The 24,288-nt window shown below is 37.5% G+C and overlaps 1 long non-coding RNA gene across 1 annotated transcript in view; it reads left to right on the top strand.

Moving 5' to 3' along the window:
• Window positions 1-24,288, top strand: part of LOC308178407 — a 31,919-nt gene extending 7,631 nt beyond the window's left edge. Inside the window, exon 2 of the long non-coding RNA XR_013939738.1 lies at window positions 1-24,288. This exon is cut by the window's left edge and continues 6,386 nt beyond it. This is a non-coding gene — a long non-coding RNA (uncharacterized lncRNA).

The raw sequence follows: 24,288 nt of genomic DNA, 5'->3' as shown, positions 1-24,288 counted from the left end.
GTTCAATACTTAATATCTAAAGGTGCAAGATTCAACATACATTACTGTAATATACCCATATGTGTTTTCAGTTATCTACATACTGTCAACACAAACCGTATTTTCCAATAATATTTCTGTCTTTTAATTTTGCACACCTCAATCTTTGAAATGTATTTTCAAATATATTGAGAATTCACAATTCGTTACTGACATTAGCTGCAACTGGAAACTATCAAAACACAAGAAAATGGCTCATCTTATACTCCACAGTAAAAGAGAGTAAAGATCTCAGAGTGAGTGGGGACAAGAAGGTTCAGGGAAGTTGCTTTGTGCTTTTACAAACAATATTTTTCAAAAATGTTTGTAAGAACATATGAGATCTATTGGCATAACACACTAGAAGTTATATTTTGGAATAGTTATCTTATGTCACTTTATTCCCAGCCCCCTTTTTGCTGCTGTCCCTAACTCAAAATTATAAGGGATTTCTTCATAATAGGAAATAGACTGAAGAACATAGTTTTATAAATATCTATAATACAGAGATTATTTTAAAAACACTGGTGTATTTTGGTGAGTTTTTAACTTGCAGCGTTTACTTTGGCAATATTTAAAATCTTCATGTAAGTAACTGAATCTTGGTCTTTATCAGCTTTTTAGGAATGTGCTGTATGTATGGACTCTGTAAATTCCACCAGTGCCCTTAAATTCCACAAAAAGAGAGGTGTTCCACAGTGCTCTGCAGGTATCAAGCAGCTAGCCTGTATCTGAGAGTAACAGTTTGCAAAATCTTTGTCTCAATATAAATTTCTGTCAGCACAGAAGTAGTTTATTTGAAAATTTCATTGCAGTGTATTTTAAGTAGGAGATACTTTTGTTTGTTTGTTTGTTTTTATTTGTTTTGTTTTGTTTTCCAACTATAGGTTATTCTTTAGCTATTGACCTAATCCAGGTTTACATGGCTGTGACGTAATGCTGAACTGAATTTTTAAGATCCATTTTTCAGCTTGGAGCAAACCGCACTGCTAACTAAATCAAGCCCTCCCACAAGCAGAACAGAGAGCAGAAACACGACTAAGACATCCATAGCTATTTCACGAAGAGCTAACGCAGATACAATGATACTTAAAATCCTGGGGTCGTTTAGAAGACAGTATTATTTCCAGAGTACGAATATTTTTCGTGGTGAAATAAATGCAAACCATCTCTCCAGAAAAGTGTTGCCATGTCAATTTTCTTTAAAAAGTAAGAGAGATTGCTGCAGTATTTATGTATTAGACATGATTGATGGTGTCAGTCTTTTTTATTAGCGTGTCTCTCCTACGGTATTTATGACACAGGAGAATTAATAGTACTGGCTACAGCCAAATCTAATGCAGAGAGGCACTATGCAGGCATCTCCTATATATTTTAACTGGACCATTGCTCTTCAGGACAGATTCTGCTGGCCTAATGACAGATTCTGCCTACATTAAAATATTCAATGTTGCAAAGCAGGTCAAAAGTCTAATGCCAAGTGGAGTAAAAATCTCATTTGGCAGTCATCTCCACGTTCTTCAGGCAGAAGCTTTAGTGAATGCAGATGTTAGCTACCTGTCCGTATTTTGTCTCTTGCTGTTGGTGGGGATAGAAAAGACCCTGCTCCAGTGGTAAGTGTGCTGCAGTCCATGTGGACCTTCAACACAAAAAAAAGAAACTTTTCCAGTAAATCCTTCAGATTTCATACTGTAATTTTTCCAAAAGACTTAAGGAGTGTTGATAGAATTGTGTATGTGTATTTCATTTTATGAATAAGTGTTTATTGTGTTTTAATCAAGTTGGTGAAGGTTTGGCAGATAACTTCAGTATTAAAAGACCCTTTTTAAATGCCAAACAGTAGTAAACTGTAACTTAGTAGTTTTCTGCCACTAGCTGTTAGTGATTAATTTAGGTTAGTGTTTAAAGTGGCTAGACTCAAAGTGTGTTTTTTACATTATTCTCTCAATAGCAGTTGCTAAGGATAAACCTTATGCTACAGAGGAAAATCCATGCTTGGGGTTGGGAGTAAGAGTTATATTTTTAATAGGCATGTATGAAGAGTGTACATATTCAGTGAAAATATTTACTTGTATAACTGAAACATTGAGTATGTTGTTGTGCATAATGTGAAATAATGAGTACAAGTATTACCCCGGAATGCAAGCTTTAAGGAGAAGTTATAGTTGTCCTAGATGGTTTCTTGACTAAGCTGGCCATTTCATCATGTGCTGCAGCTCAAAGCAAGTACCTGAGATGTGTCCTCAGAATAACATGTCAGAGTATCTCTTTATTCAGTCCTAAGGACTGGAATAATGTAAAAATAATTTTCTAGTTATCTAGCAACATGATATTTTATAAGGCAAGTTCCTCATATTGCATTAACACACTCATTTTTGTATAATGTTCCCACTGCCAAACCAGCCACTGACCTGTACAAGGGGCTGTACTATACTATGCCCTGTTGCAGAATACATGCTGATTAGAAAGGCAACTCCTGATGCAGCAAAGGAACTTATTTGAGATGATGAATTAAATGTGTGGCTTAAGGTCAATTCATTATGCTCCCTGTACCTAAAACAACAGGAGTATTCCTAAAGAATGACTATGAAGGAATTACAAGTCATATCTGGAAGATCATCATGTTTGTTTATTAAAAAATGTGTTAATCTAACAAAGTCTAAATGTTTCAGAGAGAACCTCCTCTGGGACAGGCAGCACCATTTTTATTTATAGTCTCCAATGTTTAATCACTAGCACTTACTCAGAGTGGGGACCTTCCTTGTTCCTTGCATTTGCATTACCTCTAGAATTGGGAACTTTTGCTTTATGAGTACAGCAAAAACTTTTAGTTTTGGTAAATAATGTTGCATCAAAAGGTTAGCATGGATCCTGCTGAACCTCCTGAAGGTTAGCATCCTTTGTTTCTGCACTGGTTTCTCACACCTTGTAGTTATTAATACTCCAGTTTCCACATGAATCTTGGCCAAAATCTCTGGAGTTTCATATTATTATTTCCTGTCATTAGCACTAGCTTTTCACTGTGTTGAAGTGAAACCATAAATCAGCTCAGGCATACTAAATGTGTTAAAGGGAATGTGGTCTGCATTTCCAGTTGATTTGAAAGCAAAATCTATGAACATGCTTTTCCATAGAAAGAGATTTCTTTCTGGGTATTTCACATCCTTCTATGTGGCAACCACCATTTATATAAGTGGTTTTAGGGTAAAATACAGAAATAGACTTAGAAGACTTAGGAAGGACTTAGAAGAATGGTTCAGGTCGCACAGTTGGGATACTACATGTTTCAGTGATGTTCAGATCCAGCATTTTGCTATGTGTCATTAAAAAAAAAAAAAAAAAAAAGATCGCCTATAAATGTAGTTGTTTGAAGACATGCTAAACTTATGGTTGTTCACATCAATTTGAGATTTCAGAAGGGATCTGTGCCTAGTGGAGATGTCAAGTGACAGAGACCTATTTCTGCATTCTTTGATTTTCAGTAGGGCTTCTCTTAATAAGGAAGTTCAATAGTTTGATTCTAAACTTATACTCCAAGACTTACTCCACCATAGTGTTTCATGCACACTCTTTCACTCTAGAAAGTTATATCAGTATAACTATAATGACATAAAAATACCACTGCCAGTAATTTTCTTTAAGTAGAAAATTACTAAGCAAATCTGTGGTTCATCATTTGCAACTATATTTTTTATGTTGGTTCTTTATGTGCCAAATGTCTAGTTGCTTTAATTTTTCTTATGTGATACTAGATTATTGTCTAGTACAATTAAGAATGCGCTTATATATTGAAATGTTTTGGTTTATAAATGCATGGGTTTTTTTCTATATTCATGCTTAATTTGATATTTTCATTCAGAGTATCTGTAGGTTGCACAAATACATTTGGGCTGTTCATAAAGTGGTGCCATAAATAGAATAGGCGGCCACAATCAGAAAATATTAGAGTAGTCCTTTCAGTATTTTTTCTGATCTTTAATTAAGAATAATATGGAATGTAGCCACATTAAGGAGAATTAACCTGTCCTTACTTTGGGCATCTAAAACTTAGGCACCATGATGGACAAAATCACGTAGGATTACCCTGTTATCAGGGAAGAGAAGTGTATAGCTGCTAAAGAGCTATACATCCTTTCATATAGTAAGCAGCTCAGTTAGGCAGGACTTAAAAAGAAAGTGCTGAGTTTTGAAAGACTCTACCCTGAATCTGAATTTATTCTATAAATCCAGACTGCCATCTTTAGGGAGATTATGCTGTTAACTCACACTATGGCCATGAAAAGATGGATTTTATAGGAAGGGGTATTTCCCTTGTAACTACTAAAACCCTTGACAGACAGATAGATAGGTACAGATAGATGTAGATACAGATGTAATAGGTCTTAACTCCTTAAATAATCATTTATTGCAGTGGGACAGCACCAGCTACAGTCCGTTACCTGTATACTGAACTGTTTGTTCATTATTTTAATCACTTTTTAATTTAGACCGTGGCTAAGAACAATCAACATGGTTGTAAATGTGCAAATCAAGTAGAAATGGGTATTCCAGCTTTGGAGTACAGATGAGGTATGCTTGTATTATCAAAAATTGTTTAATAAGGATTTGCTAAATTTTTAAAATTTGTTCCTTCACTAAGGCTTAAATTATTCGCGCTCTCTAGAACTTCTTTTCAGTAGTCTGTGTAGTTTCTACTTTTCTGTGGAGAACATATCATTCAGTTCTGTAGTACTGTTCTCCACAGAGCAGGGCTGTATTATTTCAATTCCATTCATCTTTACATTCCATTTGCTGCTTTACTAGGATTAAAAAAGCATTCCAATTATTTTAACAGGAAAGTAACACATTCATAAAAATTCTCATTAAAATCTTTATCTTCAAGTTACAAAAGACTGCTCTTTTTAACGATAAAAACTGCATACTGAAGCAGCACGTAGTCCATTAAAGAATGATTCTGGTATTACTTTTTTAGCACTGATTTGGGAAGATCTCTCTCTTTGCTGCCATGTTCTTATGTCTTAGAGCCTTATTACTACAGTAATAAATACCGAGTTCTAATTCCAGGATGTAGTACATGGCTATCAAAGCCTGACTTAATAACACAGATGTCTTTTGTTACTAAAACAAGGTCCATATGGAAAAATTCAGCTTTAAGTCTAGAGGACCAAATTGTCTTTGGGTTTGTACAAAGAGAGTAAAGCTACAAGCACAACTAAATAGCACCTTTCCAACAAAGTTTTATTACCTTGCAAGATTTATTGTCTATCCCCTTAATTTTGTGAAATTTTTGATTTCTTAATTCATACTCTATTTTTGTTAAAGCTTCAGAAGAGAATTCTAACTATGTAATTACTATCAGGGCTAGAATGCATTATACACAAAGCAGACTAGGTGCATCTGTTCAAGTGGAGCTGAACACCAGAGCTCATTCGGATGAACTGTCAGTGCAGTACTCCCGGTGTACCACCTCTGAGCGTTACTTCAGAACAGGTTCTGAACTTCTAGCACGTGCCAAGAGAGATCCAGATAAACAGACCTGCCTGTAAGGCATTCTGAAATGAGCTGCTTCGGAACTGGGGCACATTCACAAGATTCACATACCCAGATCTTTATTTTGAGCTGCTCTCATTTCTGAAGCAAATCTCTCATTAAGTTAGCTGTGCAGTCAGGCCTATGATGTTGCAGTTTCTAAAACATTTCAAGATATCATTGTATTGACAAGATACAAATACGGCTGATTACTGTGGGAGATACACACGAACCGCAAATGAACAGGCATGTTAGAGGTACCAACGTAAATATTCTTTATATATGAGGAGTACTGGATATTCTCAGGGGATACAGAAATGAAGGAAAATGGTTCTTAATTGTTATTATTCTTTAGTCACTTTAATTCTCCATGAATTGGTGATGATTTATGGGCATACACCCTTTGCTTCTCTTCTCACTTGTTTTTTTCTCTCACCTCCCTGAGCAGTTGCAGAGCCTTCTTTCTCAAGAATTAAGTTTGCAATAAGTTTTGTAAAGTATTTGGATGACAGGTGCGTGGAAAAGGGCAAGAGTTTGCAGTGGGAATTTGAAATGTATGAAGGTGTCCTTGCCCAGGGCGGGGGGTTGGAACTGGATGATTCTTAAGGTCTTTTCCATGACACTCTGATGATTCTGATTTCATCCATTATGGAGAGGATATTTTATGGTATCTGAAAACAATTTGTGTATGCAAACATATGGACAATTAGGAATATTCTGGACACTAAAAGTGTATGCTACAATTTTCAATACAATCCCTTGTACTATAAAATTAATACAAATCCTGTTGTACATTGAGATGCAATATCACTTGTCATATCTCAACAAACAAATGTGCAAATTCCTACTGGTATTTTGCTATTGTTGTATGTCTTTTCTGTTAGTGTGAGAGAATCCACAAAACAAAAGGAAGAGTTTACTATAGAAGAATTATGCATTTGACTGTATTTAGAAATAGAATAATGTGTGAAGGCAAACTTTTCCATTTATTCATTTATACCTTTACAGATAAAATAGTTCTGATTTTATTTCATTTGTGTATTTATTTATTTTAAAAGATGCAGATCCTTTAGGAATAGTTTCTTAATTCCTACTTTGCTAACAGGTTACTTATGCAAGAGTGGTTTCCTGAAAAACTGTATGTCATTCCAGCCAATTAGTCACTGTCTTCTCTCCCTCTCCAAGTTTCTGTGGTCACCTTTAACAATGGAAGGTGCTTGACCTGGTAGTTATTATAAAATACTAAATCAGATGATGAAATGAAAATAAGACAACAGCATGTTGTCTTAAATGAATTAAAATCATTATTTGTAACCTTTCAGAATTATATCAAATATTAAAGGGAGGGAAATAAATGTTTTTATTGTTTTGCTTTAGCTGTGTTTTTTTTTTCAGTCTTTTTTTTTTTTTTCCTGAATATTTAGTTAATCACTCTTAATAGTAAATTTACATTATTGTGTAAAAAGACTTGGATATAATTGCACAATTTAGATTTGATGAGACCAAGGAACCTGCCTGTAATACGCCTCAAATATTTTGAAAGACTGAACTTTGTTCTAAAATAAATGGTAATAACTACAAGCCATGTCAGCATTGGGAACAGTGTATGTAAATTCTTAGGTAAGGAAAAACCCTTAACAAACATTCACTAACTGTATTATTTTCAGAGAAAGTCATCTTAGTTTTAAATAAATCTTGTGTTCAAACATTATATATTTGGCTAAATCTAAATATCTCTTAGTTAAAAGCTGTAAAATACTTTCCAGCTACATTCCTGCAGCCTTGTATTTCAACATAAAGCTAACATGCAGATACAAGTCTGTGTGCCCATTCCTTTTTACTATTTCTGGAAAAGGTTCAAACAGATTTAGATTCATCAGATATACCAGATTTATTAGATATACCAGATATTCCAGAATTGGCTTGTTTGATACATATCTTTGGAAGAGACATTTGCTTCTCAATTGTGCTAAGGTATTTTCCAGGGTCCAAGACAATCTGAGCCAAAACTTCCATTGATATAAACTGGCATAATATCACTTGACTCAATGCTGATGTATACCAGCCAATGTCTGATTCTAATTTTTTACTCTAGACTTGATAAATCAGTGTAACAGCATGAGTAACAGGTTCCCCATTAAGATCTCATTTCATTACTCTAAAATTGAAAAGACATTTAAGATCATTCAGGTCAAATTTTGTGTCTGAAACAGTCTTCCTCATGAAAGATGATACTTGGTTTGGGAGATCTAACCTAACCTAATAGAACCTGATGACAAAAAATAAAATTGAAATCTCCTTTAGGCAGGATAATGAGTCTAAAGTGCTGTATCAGTAGTCTTTTATGATGTATGAACTTTATTTTACCCTGAACATTAAATCCATCATACCCCATATAAGACAACCATTATTAAACAATATTCTCTTCCATTTAAATGAAGAAACAAATACTAACTTAGAACAGATGAATTATAAGCTCCTCACAAGTATTTGTACTTCGCACAAACTAAGGAAATACATTCTTAGACCTCAAAAGAGCAATGCCATCTGTGGCTGTGCTTGCCACATGTGATAGATTTGTCTTACGAAATACATGCAGCAAAGATGCTGGTGCTAAGGTGAAAGGCAATCTAGCCTTTCAGCAGTGCATGGCTCCTGTAGGCAGCCAGTCAGCTAAACTGGTGCCTTCCTCCTTGCTTCTGCACTCTCACTCTTTATTTCTACACAGGCCTACATGAGTTCTGTTGCTCCAGAGCTAAAAACCCTGAGGAATGGTGACCCATTCACATCCTCCTTCCTTTGTGCTACAGTCAAGGTACAAGAGTTTCAAGGCATGGGCTATCTGCTGATTATCACAATATAGAATGTCAGAAAACAGATTATCTGCTTATTTGCACAATACAGAAGTCTGCTGCCATGAAATAACAGGCACTCTGGAGGAATCGCATTGCAGTGCAAGAATCTGTTGACCTCGGAGAAGAATTAAACTTAAATGTATATCTTATTGGCCATCTTACTAGATTGCTCGCATTCTGAATCTGAGCTACGCTTAGCACCAGTTGCTTACTTGTGGAGCATTCCCCTATATCATGAGATATCTAATTTCATTGTGTTGTCTTCTGAAGGCCATATCCTGTACCTGAATTTACATGTGTAGATCTCTGCATCAGAGGAAAATCCCAACTTGTTAGGGTTTACTATAGAGACACCACAGGAATTGCTGTAAAAGGTCAGTGTCTGGTTTGTCACTTAAATTCTAATACTCTAAATTTGTGAATCAGAAAAAAACCATCAACGACAGGAAAAGCGATTAAAGAAATGAACTTAATAAATAACTAATTGGAATTTACTAATATATTAAGTTATGGAACATACTAATTAATTGAAAATATTTAGCATGCCAATAGCAATACTTCTGTTCTATTAGCCTGAGAGTACTCTAGTTTAAGAAATAATTACCTCTAGTAGACTAATATTAATATGGTGAATAAATATGCCACCAGGAAAACTATTTATGTTTTCAAGGAAGCCAAGCATCTGCACACAAACAATTTCTGCCTTACAGCAGAATGTTATTCATTCTGTGTTTGAGAACACAGAGGGAAAAAAGCCTTTGCTCTTTCTCTTTGGAGACAGACAGGAGCATGTTTACTTTTACCAAATAGCCATACATGTATGACGCTGTCTTTTAGGAGCATTCAGTTGCTGGAAGAGTAAGACTTTTATTCCTTACAATAAACATCCTGCATATGTCTCCCGTGTGTGTGCAGTAAATAAAGGAGGAAGGAAGTCCTGAAAGACTTCCTATGTATTTGCTTGTGAGCTCCCACTGGGAAACCAAGGCAAAGGACACAATTCTCATAGAAATGGGCAAAGGTATCCACATTCCACAGTGCCAAGCAACCATCAAATCCAGAAGAAATTCCTGGTCCTCATTCTTGCCCTACTTCAGACATCTGGGAATCATTGAGGTCTTGCAAATAATTTAGAATATTAGACCTCTGGTTACTGATTATCTTGCTAAAGTATATTTTTCATCTATCCATCCTGATTTTCTTTTCCCTTTACCCCATATCGTGAGACAGGATATTAAAACAAGTTCTTCATATTTATTTGACAGAGTGTAACAACATTTTCCAGGCAAAATGTGTCACAACTTTCTCCAGTGTATTGTTATTTCTCTACAGCCATAAAAGCTGGCATACCACAAATGTCAATGGTGCTTAAAAGCCTGTCTCGGTGGAGAAAAGGACTATAAAAATAGTATGGATACTTTTGCAAGGAAAAAAAACAACAAAAAAAAAAAAAAAAAAACTTTTCTAGAATAACTGTTCAATAAAATATGCCAAAATTTAATTAGGGTGTAGGATAAAAGTCTCTCCTGCAACACAGGAAGAAACCTTGTTTTCTTTATGCTTTTATCATTTGTAATTAATGTACTCACCTCAAATTTTTACCAGTAGCCCCGATAATGCTTCATTATGTGTTATCCCTTTGTTTCTCCCTGTTTATATCATGCCATATACCATTACAAAAAGGTAAATAATAGTGATATTTGTGATATGTATGGAAAGGTTTCTAATAATATTTTCTTTGGCAAATTTTAGTTCAAATACAGATTTAGTGGTAATATCAAGTCGATCCCAATCTGTTTGTTTTAAGGCAGGTATGCCTGTATCACAGAAACAATCAGAAAGGAACTGAAGGTGTGCAGCAGAACCCGTCACAGCACCTGTTTTGTACCATATCTAAATACATGGTTACAGTAACTACAAAAGGCAAAAACGTGGAAACTGGACCCCAATATCCACAGTTAAAGTGAAAAGATAAGCAGGAAATGCTTATTTTTAATCTAATGAAGTCACTAGTCAAATTCTGTTTATCGCACCTTTTGTTTAGTGTAGTTGCTTATACTCATCAATGTAGAATTCGAACTCCTATATCTGTACCAGCTGAAAGTACGTAACCACGATGTAGCGGAGTAGGGTGTGCAAAGGAGGCAGATACATTGAGGAATTCACCATAGACAGAAAAAAAAAAAAAAAGAAAAAAAGTTGTCAACAGCAGTGAAAGCTTCAGTTACTAAGAATATAAAATGTTTTCTTCAGCAGGACAATTTGGGCATTGACCAATTATTTTTCATTTTTCAGCTGCAGAAAACTTTTCAACATATTTCCATCTTGTTCAAGTGTGCTAATAAACTTGTGATACAACGCTTGATACTGCTTATCAACTTGTCACGCATGGCAGTGTTTCTTAACTTGCAACAAGAAAATGTTTATCTTTTTGCTACACTCAAAGCATGCAGCAGAACTGAAAGTTCCTGTGAGAAGCAGCTGGCAAGTGGCCTGCAGTCAAGAGGGACTTTGGTTTGCAGTGTTTTATTTTTCATTCCTGTGCCTTTTTTCTACACTCTGATGCTAAAGATTGGTAATGAGTAGCTACAGCATGAAGTACCAAAATAAAATAAAATAAATATAAATATACAGGATCTAAAAATTATTAATTATTCATTCCAGTTTTTGTAACACCTTAGTACCAAACACATAGATTAGGACTAGGAGACGTGGAATCACAGATTGGAAACCAAGTCCCTGTTCCCCCAAATATGTTGCATCTTACTGTTCTAACACTGCTGTATCCTGAGGTGTTAGTGTGAGATAGTGAAGGTTTTTTAAATGTTTTGTAGATAGAACAGGAAAGCACATTTTCAGGTTCTCTGTGGTACAGATAAAAGGTGAGAATATGTCCTTGGGATGTGTTTAAATGTTAATAACATCTAATATTGTGCTGCACTGGAAATGTTAACTTTTAAAATAAGATAAACTTGCTGTTAGAGATATTGTTACATACTCGGCAGAATTTGGCGTTCAATATACTGCTCTGCTGATGTTACCTCCTAGTGAAATCAATTACAACTACAATGTTTGTCTGTCATGAAGGATCAGCGTTGTGGGCTGTTTTTCAATCCCATATAAACAGTGATAAAGGAAATTTTCTTAGGCAGTTAGGCGAGGTGAAGCTCTCTCTAGCCAGCTCTCCATTTCTTGCTAGCTTGGTCACAGCCAAGAAAAAGCCAACAAAGCCAGACCCTTCAAAGAGCAGTGATGGAGGAGCGTGAGCCTCCACCGTGCACATTCCCCAGTTCCTTTCCCCCACCTGCCAGGCAAACCACGGTGCTGCGCAGCCCCTGCAAAGGCAGGCTTCTGGCTGCCAGCCCTCCACGCTGGATGCACGCCTGCATCCAGGACATGATGCACTCGGTGTCCTGCTTTACAAGAAAATTGAGAGGCTTGAACTGGCTAATTGGTGTAATTTTTCCACTCACACACCACACTGGGATGTTAGCATGAGGTGCGTTATCAGGAAATTGCAGCTATGGTGCAGTCTTTACTTTCTGGCAGGAGTGTCTTGAAACAGTTACTTTTTTTTTTTTTTCCCTTCTCTTTTTTTTTTTGACTTCCTAGAACTTTCTGTTTATTAACTGGATAGCATGCAAAGGAGGAGATAGGAATAAAGCTGGTACAGGAAGATACTATGTTTAAGGCTAGAACTGACTTATGTTGTCCCACTATTCCAGATTAAACTGCATTCCGAAATGATTTTGTGGCTGTAACTGCTCCCTCTGATCAGTGAAGCACATGCAACAGCAGTTTGCCTTGCTTAGGTGCCTTGGGAGTGGCTCGAGGACAAATCAGGGCCCAGACCTGGACCCAGGACCTCCTGAATTTTGAACATTCATGTCCTAGTGCTCAGCCTGGAAACAAAACTCCACGATTTCCATTCTGATATGTTCTAAGAAGGGATTTATTTTCCTTTTTGATTTTAGATGTATCCAGAGTTTTACAATAATACTATTGTAAGATTCTGGTACAGATTAGTGTGATTTTTATCAGATAAGATGATTTTGTGCAAATTATCAAGATACTGACTCTAGACTATTTGCATATGAATCTGGATTATATCACAGTCTGTTTTATTCAAGCTACAATCTAAAAATCTTCTGGACACATTCAGTTCTCCTTACTGCCAACTCCAGGCAATGGATAATTTTGTTATGGATCAGTTCAGAACTCCAAAAATGACTAGCACAGATTCTTTGGCTTTATATATGAATATCTTAGTGCTTCCTCTGCTACAAAATTAACCTGCTGCAAGCTAGTTAGATATGTATGCTGTGCTTCCCATTGAGGTATCCGGAAGCTTCAGACAGTAGTCATAGCAAGGCTGCAGATTTCTCTTTCAAATGAATATACAAAATCCAATTTGTCATTGGAAAGGTAAAGGAAAATTTTAAGTAGCTTTTTAAACAAACAAACAAACAAACAAACAAACAAAACCCAGTAACCATTTTGGTTAAAAATTCTAGTAGATTATTTATCAGGTAATAGCACCTGTCAAGTCTAACTACTGGATAAATTAATCATCTCCAGCTACTTCAGTTTCCATTTTAATTGCTTACGTGTAAAATAGGTCATACTATCTTGATGAAAGCATGATTATGAAATATGTGATTTCTTTTAATGACCTTTATTAACTTACAATGATTGCTTGTATTTCTGCACTGTATACATGCTGGCAAATCTTCCTCCAGCTATAATTAAGATTGTCAGCACTGTACTTCATGACTTACATTTGCACTTGTTTATAACACAACCATAAAAATCCACTTCAGTCAGAATGCTGGCACTGGTGGTGTAAATCTGGGACTAAAAATGTTTATATGCATTTAAAACTTAAGGAAAATGAAAACAAACCCATTTACACATTTAATCAGACATTGATGGTAAAAAATTAATGAAGTTAGAAACAGCTTAGTGTGATTGAGAAATGCGGTAGGGATCATTTATTAATGGAGTGTATTTTTGTAAACATGTCTGCTCCCATAGTTAACCACTTAAGGGAAAGATAAATTGCAGACTCACACTGAATCTAGTCGGCTACCCTTACCCTTACTTCTGGCCGCATTGTCATCCTTTGTTTGGAAAACTAGCTGGATCTTTCTATAGGCTTACTTACAGCGTCTGTGCAGTGACTTATCTCTTGCAGTTGACTTGCTGCTCCGTTTGCTGTAGTTCTTAGCTTTCCTACATCTTTCTCCAACACAGTGTGAAACTACATGAAATATCTGAGCTTTTCTGAGCAGCTGTTTTGTGACACAGGTACAGCCCTGCTTCCCATGTTAAAACTCTGCTTTGATTACCTCTGAAGCCACATGCCCTCCAGGTAGCAGTACAGGGTGCTGCACTTGTATCCCCTCAGTACTTGCTGAAGCAGAATTGATGCTGTCGTAATTCAGTAAGAAACCGGACCTAACGAATCCAAAGTCCAATAACATAGTAAATAAATATTATGAAAATGGTTGAGCCCAGTGCTGTATTCTGAATACTATTTTAAAGAATCAGTACACATAACACTTGAGGTACTGTTCGAAACCTGGGATAATAATGGGCTGCTTCAATAAATAAATGAGATGATTGCTTTACTTTGTTTAGGCTCTCCATTTAATAATTGCATGTCTTTTTCTGCTCTTTTTTTTTTATCTCATGAGGCTGTTGGTAATCACAAAAACTATATATATAATTAAAAACTAAAACGCTGGTAATGCTCTTGCATTTTGTGAAAGAATGAAAGTATTCTCGTATTACTCACTTCTTGGCACATAACAAACATTTAATATCTTTTCCACTGTGGAAGTTCTAGTTGAAAAATATTACCTACTTGCTACCGTTCTAGCTTTCAGAGCAACACGTTGAAGCTGTTGGTTCATGTTAAATGACTCTTGGTCCTATAACTCAAAGAAATCAAAATCCCTAAGAAGAGTCTAATGGAAATATTTGTTTTGCTCATATTTGAAAAACAACCAACCGGTAAAACTATCATTTATAAAATATTTCATATTGAAACCTATTCCTAGCCTATTCAGTGACAAAGTGCTGTTAGCTGCAGTAGACATTTCAGCAGATGAGTTTTGCAGTCCTTCCTCTGGGGCTGTATCAGATCCTGAGCTTTTTGTAACATGCTATTTCAAACCAAAATAAGTTAGATACATAAAATAAGTAAAATAATATGAAACAAGTGTTTGAATTTGACGTTTTAAGAATATATCACAAACCATGTGCTTGGCTAATCATTTTCTAATGATTATTATCCAGTGATTAAAAACATTTTCAAAATGGCAATTGTACGTCAGGGGATTCCTATTAGATATAAAAGGGGCTGGAATATAGTGTTACCAATTTTTATTCCCTTCCTTTAATTTATCCTCAGGATTGCTAGGTCTAAAGAATTTTTGTGTGACAGCACTATTATATGACAAATACATTTTACATATGTACAGAGCAAATTTCAGGGAGAAATCTTATTTTTGCTATGGCCTAAAGTCTTTGTATATAAATAGGTGTGCATGTAAGAATCAGCTGTTCAGGTCTACAGGCTATATCTCCAAGAGATTTTACAAAAGATGGCTTATGTTAAAAAACAAACAAACAAACAAACATTTTCTGACATTCTTGAAAGATTACAGGTAATGAAAGAATGTAATATAGCACAAATACAAAAACAGATCAGTTTTAATGCTCAAAACTATCACAGTGTTCTTTACGTAGTATTGTCACAAGCATAGACCCCAAAAGACCTTTAAAATGTAATTAAAATTCCAGTCTGTTCACATTAACAGTGTCTTCTGTATAAAGGTGATAAAATTTATAGCTCTAGGTGTGGTCCCTTCACAGATCTTTAATACCACAGAACTCTACAGAATCTGTGCAGCCTCCCATATTTTGAACACATTTTCAATTAGCTGCCGAGTCTTTAGGTAGGATCATTATGTGGAAATTAAAAGTTTGCTGAACAAAAAACTCTACTAATAACATTAATAATTGAATTATTCTAATACTTTTTAAAGTGATTTTTATCATTTTAAAGGCTGTATAATCCTCAAGCCAGGCTGTGTTACAGCACCTTTCATTCACGTCAGAAGGCGCTAGGAATCATCTTGTGATCAACAGCCCAAACAGAAACACTGAAGTATTGATACGAACATTTAGAATTAATACAATGACTAGTTTTTCTTCTGCTTTCTGCCTCTACATATACCTGAAATGCTGTTCCATGCTGAAATGTTGTAAGCTGAAATGTATACACAAGCATGTTTTGACCTGTGGGTATACTGTTGTGCAACACAGCTCATTCAATCCTTCTAGAAAGTGATTTTCTTGTTATTGCGGTATTTATCTGGGCATCAAAAGTTTTGGGTTCCAGTCATAACAGTAAGCTTCCTTTGTGACCCGTAGGATATGACTTAACCTGTAAGATTTTCCTGCCTGAAAAACGAGAAACACTCCTTTAGGAGAAAGATGAGAATTTCCTTGGGGATAAAACATTAGTATAAAATGGGGGGTAGTGTGCGAATCTCCTGGCTAGTTTCTTTCTTATGTCACCAAGGATTTTGAAGGCTATTTGAAGATACTTGACCTGTCAGAGGAGCAAAGTTATGTGGTATATTTATTATTTCTTTTAAGCTAGGTAGTGAAGTGAAGAGTGTATTTTACACAAACCAGCTCTGCGTGTCCTACATACAGCTACTGAAATAAATGCTATTGGCACTGCACATGTCAAATGATGATATATTGCGCTGTGATACCCAGACAAAAACAAACAATGTTTACATTTAGGTGTTCTGCCTTTTCCTGCAAAAACCTGTGGAAAACTGCAGAATTTGGGTAACCTGCCACCTAGCAGGAACAAACAGTGCCTGGGAAACTGAGCGTAGGCACTGTAGTCCTGAAGGTTCCCTACCCAGAGGGGAAGGGAGAGTAGCCGGGCAGCACCCAGGGGACTCTGCTGACTCCTTCCTGAAAAGCCCCAGCAAGAGCCGTGCCCACACAAAGACCCTTTGATTGGAAAAGCACAGAATATCTGAGAACCCACAGTGTCTTTTCCTAGGTTTCATCTCAATTTTCTTTATTTGGGGACTGTACGAAGATATGATTTTTTGTGTGTGTATTTAATTTAAATAAAAACATTGGGCAGATCTTTCATTTGATAAATAACCTGCTGTATGCTCTCAGAAGCAGTTAACATTCTAAGTGAGGTCCACTGTAACAAAGTCATTCAAATTAGCTGCAAAATGAGTCAGACTTTCAGAGACATACACACTGAATTCTTACGTTAAAAACAAGTTAATCATACCAATAGAGTGAAGCACTCACCCTATGCCAAAATATATTCCTTTTCCTAAGTACCATGCAGTTATCAGCATGTCCCTTGGATTTATGACTTATGACATTTGTTTATCAACAGGTGGTCGCATATCTTGCCATTTATATTTTAAGCAACAGTAAACACAACTAAAAATAAGATAAACAAAATAAACTCCGTGGCTTTTTTAAAGTGTTTTTAGAGAAAAGATGTACTTATAAGCTAGGTCTTCAAGTAGTTCACACCAGGCCCAGCAACACAGAAGAATACTGCAAGAGCAATAAGGATTTTTAGGGGCATTATGATAGTGTAATGGAAACACATCTGCCCCCAAAAGTCCCTCATTTTCCCTGCGGTAAAGAGCCATGCAGGAAGTGGTGAATGCTGTGGAACATCAAGAACGAAACTATAAAGAAAAATTTTTTGAGTTAGAGCACTTTTCCAACAATACTTCAGGATTTCATAATTTCCTGTGAGTCCAGTCCATAGGAAAACTGCAGTTTTCCAAGCAGTCCCTAGCTCATATGCTTTGGCTGTATTAAATGGTTCTGTCTGTCCACCAGAGTGAATTGTGAAGCCCCTCTTAGAAATATTGTTAGTACTGGGAAGCTACAACATTATGCGGAAAGCACAGACAGTCCAGGGCAATTTTTGTTCCTTTGGCTACCAAAAAAAGTACAAAATAAAGCAGGATAATCATCATTAGCAGTTGACCTGCATCTCTTGTTTTTAAAGATTTACTTCAGTGACGGTCCAAAGTTAAGTTTATGGGAAAAAATAATACATGATAAAATCCTACAGCATCATTACATTTCATTTTAAAGGATTTCAAAAAACAACCATGTGGGTGGTTTTCCATACATAAAGACTGCTCAGAGCACAAATGCAAAAAGGAATGCCATTTTAGTAAAGACCGAGTACTCCATATTTATAACCTCTAAAGCAAAGCAGGTAGTGCACTTGAGTTGTTAGTTATGCCTATCCAACTGACACGCCTAATGAAAAGTTACTTTTCAGGTAATCCACACTAATACCACCTAACGGGCATATTCTTCAATGGATTCCTGTAGCATAACATACAAAATATAATATTGTTAAAAAAACAATGATCAATTCCTCATATATTACTCAATATGTTGTTCTTTGTAACGCATTTGCTCTTTGTTTGCTCTAGTTTCAGTGCAGCAAACGAACCCTGTTTTTTCTTCAGGTTCCAGAAATTTTATTGTGATCTTGATTGTTTTTTGTTGTTGTTGTTGATGCAGCTCCAGCAATTTCAGTAGAGATACTACTGACTTCCACCAGCACCCCGGCACCTCCTGCCAGAGGTGTGTGCAGCTTGTGTGATTTGAGACAGGCCTTTTGTTACAAAAGAAAGCTTTTATGCAAACAGCAGCAACAGCAAAGCAAAAATCTAGATTCATCTGACTTCAAGTCAGATGTTTTCAACAATATCAATATATAAGAAATAGAAATACTCCTTTGGTAAAATTACTGCATTCCATTATTTTTACTGACCCTTGTGGGCCAATGCTGGAACATCCTGAAAGGCTTTTTCTTACCCTTTCCAAAAAAAACATTTGTATGTGTCTTGTAGATGACAGAACACATTTTATTTGTCTTACTTGTTTTATTTTAATTCTCCTGATCTACAAAACAAAAGAAAAACTATTACTTTCAAACGCTGATGTCCAGCTCCTGTGTTATGTCACTTCATATAGAAAGGCCATAAATCCACTAAAAGGATTTGGACTGTCTGACCGAAGCTGAGCTACTTAAAATAGCAAAAGTGCATCAATATTACATTACACTGGGGAATTGCAGCCTCTCCCATTAACAGCTAAATTAAAATATTACAGCAGTATTAACAGAAAAGCTGGAAATAGCTTTACTTAAAGTTATCAATGTGTGTCTGCAATGTAAAAAATCCACAACCTGAGTTGGCACCTATGCGTTCACAGGTCATCCACATAAACATCACCCTTGCTCTGAAGCCTTAAAAGCAGAAACTATTTGGGTGTTGTGACAACAGGCAAAGAAAGCTGAATCTTTGTTTCTTTTTTCCATGTTTGTACCTTAACAAATTCCCTAATATTGACAGAGACAAGCATATGACATTGCAATGAGGTCTGTGTAATTATTAACTGATCAGCACTGTGGACAGGGCGAGTGTTTAAATTCATTAAAGTCACTAATTTCACCAGGAGGTTTGTATCGTCAAGCTGCATGGTCTGAAGTGTCTTTATGCCTGTAATATAACCACTTTTCTACTACTTCTTCCACTACAGGTGAAGCTTCCAAGTCATAGCAATATTTTTTTTTCCTTCCTAACCTGCTAAATATGATTTTTAAGGCAAATAAGGAAGACTTTGGGGATGACACCTTTGAAAGATATGTTTTCAATATGTGTTCACATTGATTTTCTGTGTGGCACCAGGCACAGCACTGCTGATGTGCAATGTTATAATTGGGAGGGAAGAACAAGGCACAATGTAAGAATCACACCTCAGACATCTGCATTCTTGCCCTGGAAAAACTCTGGATAACTTCACAGGAAGGGACAGTTGATCTTGTAGCCTTTAGTAAGGCAAAATTTTAAGTTGTTGCAGGTCATGAGTTTCCAACCTCAGGGTCATTACCACCCTCTCCTTTTCCATGGCTATGTCAGAGAGGGGGTCACAAAATTTTTGTTGCAACACGAGGTCAGGAAATGTCAAAGGCTGAGGCCCTGCTTTCAGAAAACTCAGACCACAGAGCAATCCCCAAAACCATGCCAGCAGGTTCTGATGGAGATCTTGATCTCACTGCTTTTGGTAAAATGTGTCCACTGATTTCAAAAGCAATCAGATCAGGCCACTAGATAATCCTCTGCTGATTCAGTATTTATAAGCTGTTTTATAAGCTTTTTTTTTTTTTTTTTAAGTTTGCTTTAAAATACTGAAAAGTCATTCTAAAACTGTAGATTTAAAATTATTTTAAACAGAAAACATAGCTAGCAGGGCTTTCAATTTTATAAATGAGGAATGCAATACATAATTGGAGTTGATCTTTCAAAATATTTTTTCAATAATTCATGAGTTTTTATCTTGAAGAAAATTAATTTTGACTCCAAACATACTATTTTTTTTAATCTTCTATAAATTTCTTTTTTATTTTTTTTTTCCATTTCAAATAAACTGATCCCAGGCATCAATTATTAATGCTCTGGGTGCACAGTGCACTCCAGGAGTCACAGCTCTGAGGCCATCCTGCAAGCAAACTTTGTGGGAAAACCCAGCGTGATGGAAAGAGATCACACTCTTACAGCCTAAGTGTGTAGGGGATCAGTCACTATTTTGTCCAATCATCATTAATATTTGGCTAACACACATAAGGTGAATATACATTAAAAGCTTGAGAGATATGTGTGGCATCCATCTGAGCAGAAAACAGTCCATTTTACCACACAGGAGACAGAAACAGGAGCTCTTTCTGTAGCCTTAGTAATGGGAAAGAATGTAACTAAAAATTTTGGATGAGAAAGGCCTTCAGAACTATAACCACATTCTTAAACAGTGCTCAGTAGTCATTTAAATAGTTAATTCCATGTCTATATTAATTGTGCTCAACTGAATACCTGTGTATGTATCTTATGTATCTTATGTACCTTATGTATCATCAATAAAGAATCAAAGAGAACCTATCTGAAAGGATTTCCAAACGCAGCTGGTTAACAGGGTGTACAGCACCTCTTACTGAAGGTAGCTGCACAAAATTACATGTTCCAATTTAAGAGCTTTAAAGAAAAAGCTCACAAGCAGCAGAGCAGAGTATTCTCAGAAGACTAGCGAAGAGGCCATAGGAGTCAAACCAGTCCAAATCTGACAGCTTGTAGTACTGGATATATCTGTAATGTATTCACAAACTAAGTATTATTTTTAAAAAATGATATTTCTACAGTTAAATTTGTAGCTCAATTGATTCCTGAAAACTTAACCTTCTCATAAATGCTGCTTTTGAGCTGCATTATTTCATGCAGAATAGTGGCTAAAAGGCGTGTTAGCAGCACAATTCTGACCTAAGCTCTCCCAAGGTAGATTTCAGCTTTAAACAAGTGAGTAATTTGTTGCACTGAGGTTTTGGTATGTCCTATTTCATATGTATAGTGATTATATAGCTATAAATTGTAAAAGGCCAGAATTCCATAGAAAAATACTGATAATTCAGCACAATATCCATTTGCCTGAGTACACAGATCCTGCACACAGTCATGTGAGCTATCACATGCCAACAACTTCTTTTTTAGCAGAGCACTGCTGTGGAACTCAGCTGAATTTCCAGGCCTTTTTGAAGTAACAGAATCGATTCAGTTTGAGTAGATCAGCACTAAATAAGAATCTGACCGCAAGCATAATGTGAGTACCATGTGTAGATATTCATGTGTCACGTAAGCAGGTGATTAGCTAGTATAAAATGTCAAAGCTATGACAGGCACATTTACACCAGCCGAGAGGATGCCCCTGTTTGTGCTTGCTCTGTATATGAGCCATTATACTCTCTCACACAATATCACTTAGCATGTGTTTTATTCTGTCTTAAATATATGTACGTTATATTTGGAGCCTCAAGAAAGTTCAGCTTACCTATAAATGGTAAACATCTATTGGAATCCCATAAAAATAAAACTACATCATTTAGAAGTAAATACTATGCTGAGATTGTTCAGGCTATCGATAACAAAAAATAAATAGTAGCGTGGAATTGAACAGCTTTACCAAGCTCAGACTTACTCATAAAAATATATTGCACAACTCCTCTCAGCACAGCAATTAGTAATCTTTACATTGATTTATAGATACAGACCATGCACATGTAGACACGTGGGCACACAAGTAAAAAACAAACAAAAACAAAAATGAAAACAAAACAAAACAAAAAGTCAGTTGAAGAGAGAGAGACATCAGAACTGCAACCTTTTGTGAGCAAAAGACCCGAGGAGGGGACTGACAGCATGCATGTTCCTAAGGGCTGTATGTTGGTTTCAAGGTTTAAGCTGCCTCTCTTTCCTAGAAAAGTCTTATTTTTTCTCCCAATATACTTATGTCAAATAACCACCCTTTGAAACATAACTTTTTCTTTGCCTTTGCTGTGTTTTTAAGGAAAAAAAAAAAGTTTTTACAGGCTACAACAACAGTTAGAAAACTATTTCTGTTTAACTTTGGGGAATGCTAGTATTTTCTATCTGCTTCTTACTGCTGATGACACCAGTAAAGTTAGGATATTGCTACTTATTTAAAGTGTGCAGTAGCGAGTAGCTTTCTGAGCACAGCCGTAGTTTAGTGCTAAGGTTAGTGTCCTCTGTAAGAGCCATAATGCACTGGTTTCTTTTGCAGAACAAAGTGACCACCAAAAGCGGGACTTTGTGGGCCAGTTGGATAAAACATAAGCTCATCTCGCCCCCAAAACCCCGACTCTGGAACCACAACCTTCTGAGATTCAATTTGTAAGCAAAGTATCTTTGTAAGATATGCCCAATCGACTGAGGGGATCAGCGCTTACAAAGGAGCTGATTTTTGGACTGATAAAAGAGGACGTTGTAGCCAAGTCATGGTATACACTCCTTCAACTAACTGGACAGCAGGAGTTGCTAGCAGTTATTATTTGCTGTTATTCCCATTTTATGATTTGTTTGTTTAGCTAAGCAGCACCTTCTGCAAGTGGCTATAAAATGACGCAGAACTCACCCAGAGTAATGTAGGGACTTATTAGCCCCAGCACTCAAAGTATCTATTAAGATCTTTTCAAAGTATCAACTCGTTTGTCTGTTCCTCCATATTTTAAAGTAAAGCTGAAACATTATAGAGATGTGTGACATTATTATATCTTTGCTATCTGTGTAGCACACTACGGTACTTTCACTTTACCCAAAACGGGTCGCTTCCTACTGACAATGCAGCTTAGAGTATTCAGCTGGGTGCCCAAATCTGACTATCCCCAGCTTTAAGAACTTTTTTTTTTTTTTTAAGAAGAAAAGCAGAGATCTGCAGCCAAAAGGAACACACTGCTAAATCCTTCCTTTACATTCCCTACCGAACTTCTAAATAAACCCGAGTTTTACTCATTATAGACCCACTTGGAGACCTGAGGCAGGTAAATGCTGTCAGTCACGTCAAAAGAAACCAATCGCCGCGCTTGAACAACAACAAAAAAAACACTATTACATTTGTGCTGCTTTCGGTAATCCGGAGGAACGCCGTCCGTCCCTGCCGACCCTGCGTGCTCGGAGACACCTCCTGAGGGAACGAGGCAGCGCTGGCGGGCGGGAGAGGGAACGGGAGGAGAAGGAGAAGAATGAGGAGGAGGAGGAGGAGAAGGAGCAGCCCGGCTTGGTCCCGGCCGCGCTCCCGCCGCTGCCCTGAGGCGGGGCCGCGCCGCGCGGGCTGCAGCCTCCCCTCAGGCGGGGCACGGGGCCGCCGGCACCTGTAGCTGCGGCGGGCCCCGGCGGCCCCCCGGCGGCCCGGGGCAGGTGGGCTGCAGCCCCCAGCGGCCGCCCAGGTGGCGGGGAGCGGCCCCAAGCCGGCGGCAGGGCGCGGCCCCGGCGGCTCGGCCCCACTTGAGGGCTGAGGGGAGAGCGGGGCCCCGCGGGAGGAGCGCGCAGCTTACCGCGGGTCCCGGGGGAGCGGGCGGCCCCGGCCCCGGCCCGGCGGGGTGCCGGGCTCGGCAGGGAGGCAGCAGCCCTTCGGTCGGCGGCCGGCTCCTTCCGTTGGCAAAATCCTGACTCATTACATAAAAAAGATCGCCTCTGCCAGGCGCCCAGAAACATTTCTTCATCACGGTCACGCCACGAGCTAAACAAGAGGCCACAGCGAGGGGAGGGGGAGAAGCAGACGGGAAAAAAAATAATAAAAAAATCCAGAAGGTGGGGATTTGGGGGGGGATTTTTTTTTTCCCCCTAAGCGCTTCTTCCTTCTAAAAAAGAAGAAAAGTGTAGGGGAAAAAAAAAAAGGCAGACCAAAGGAATAAGTGGAGATGTTCACGCCTGGCTGCCACAAAGACACCTCTCCCCTTCCTTCCCTCCCGTGCTCGCTCCTGCAGCCCCGCCACAAAGGCGAGCAGCCAAGGGCTCCCCAGATCCTCCGGGCCCGGGCTCCCCGAGCCGCGGTGGTGGGGCCGGCACCGGCCGAAAATCGTCAGTTTTGTTTTTTTTTTTTTTTTTCCTAGAAACTACCTCCAAATATAGTAAGAGGGAAGGGGCATTCCTAGAAATTCGGGAGACGTCAGAAAGGGAAGATCTGTGAAATTCAGCTTTGCTTCCTGCAGAGGGCTCCCAGCACAGGGAGAAAAAAATCAAGTGAGCTATAAAGTGCTTTTCATGCTTCTCTGATCAGATAATGCTTAAAAAAAGAAGAATGGTAAAACAGTTAACTCGCGTTTCTGCGATAAGATCTGGGAGCTTTATATGGGAAGAAAGCTAATCAGTAACCCCCTTTCCTCATTTTCGACCAATGTTTATAGATGTCTATCTCCTGTATTTACTTCCCCCCCCCCCCCGCCACCCCC

The sequence above is a fragment of the Anser brachyrhynchus genome (genome assembly GCF_964034855.1).
Source record: "Anser brachyrhynchus genome assembly, chromosome: 15".
Lineage (NCBI taxonomy): Eukaryota > Metazoa > Chordata > Aves > Anseriformes > Anatidae > Anser > Anser brachyrhynchus.
The sequence above is the reverse complement of the archived record's forward strand: the minus strand, read 5'-3'. Positions and strand labels throughout refer to the sequence as shown.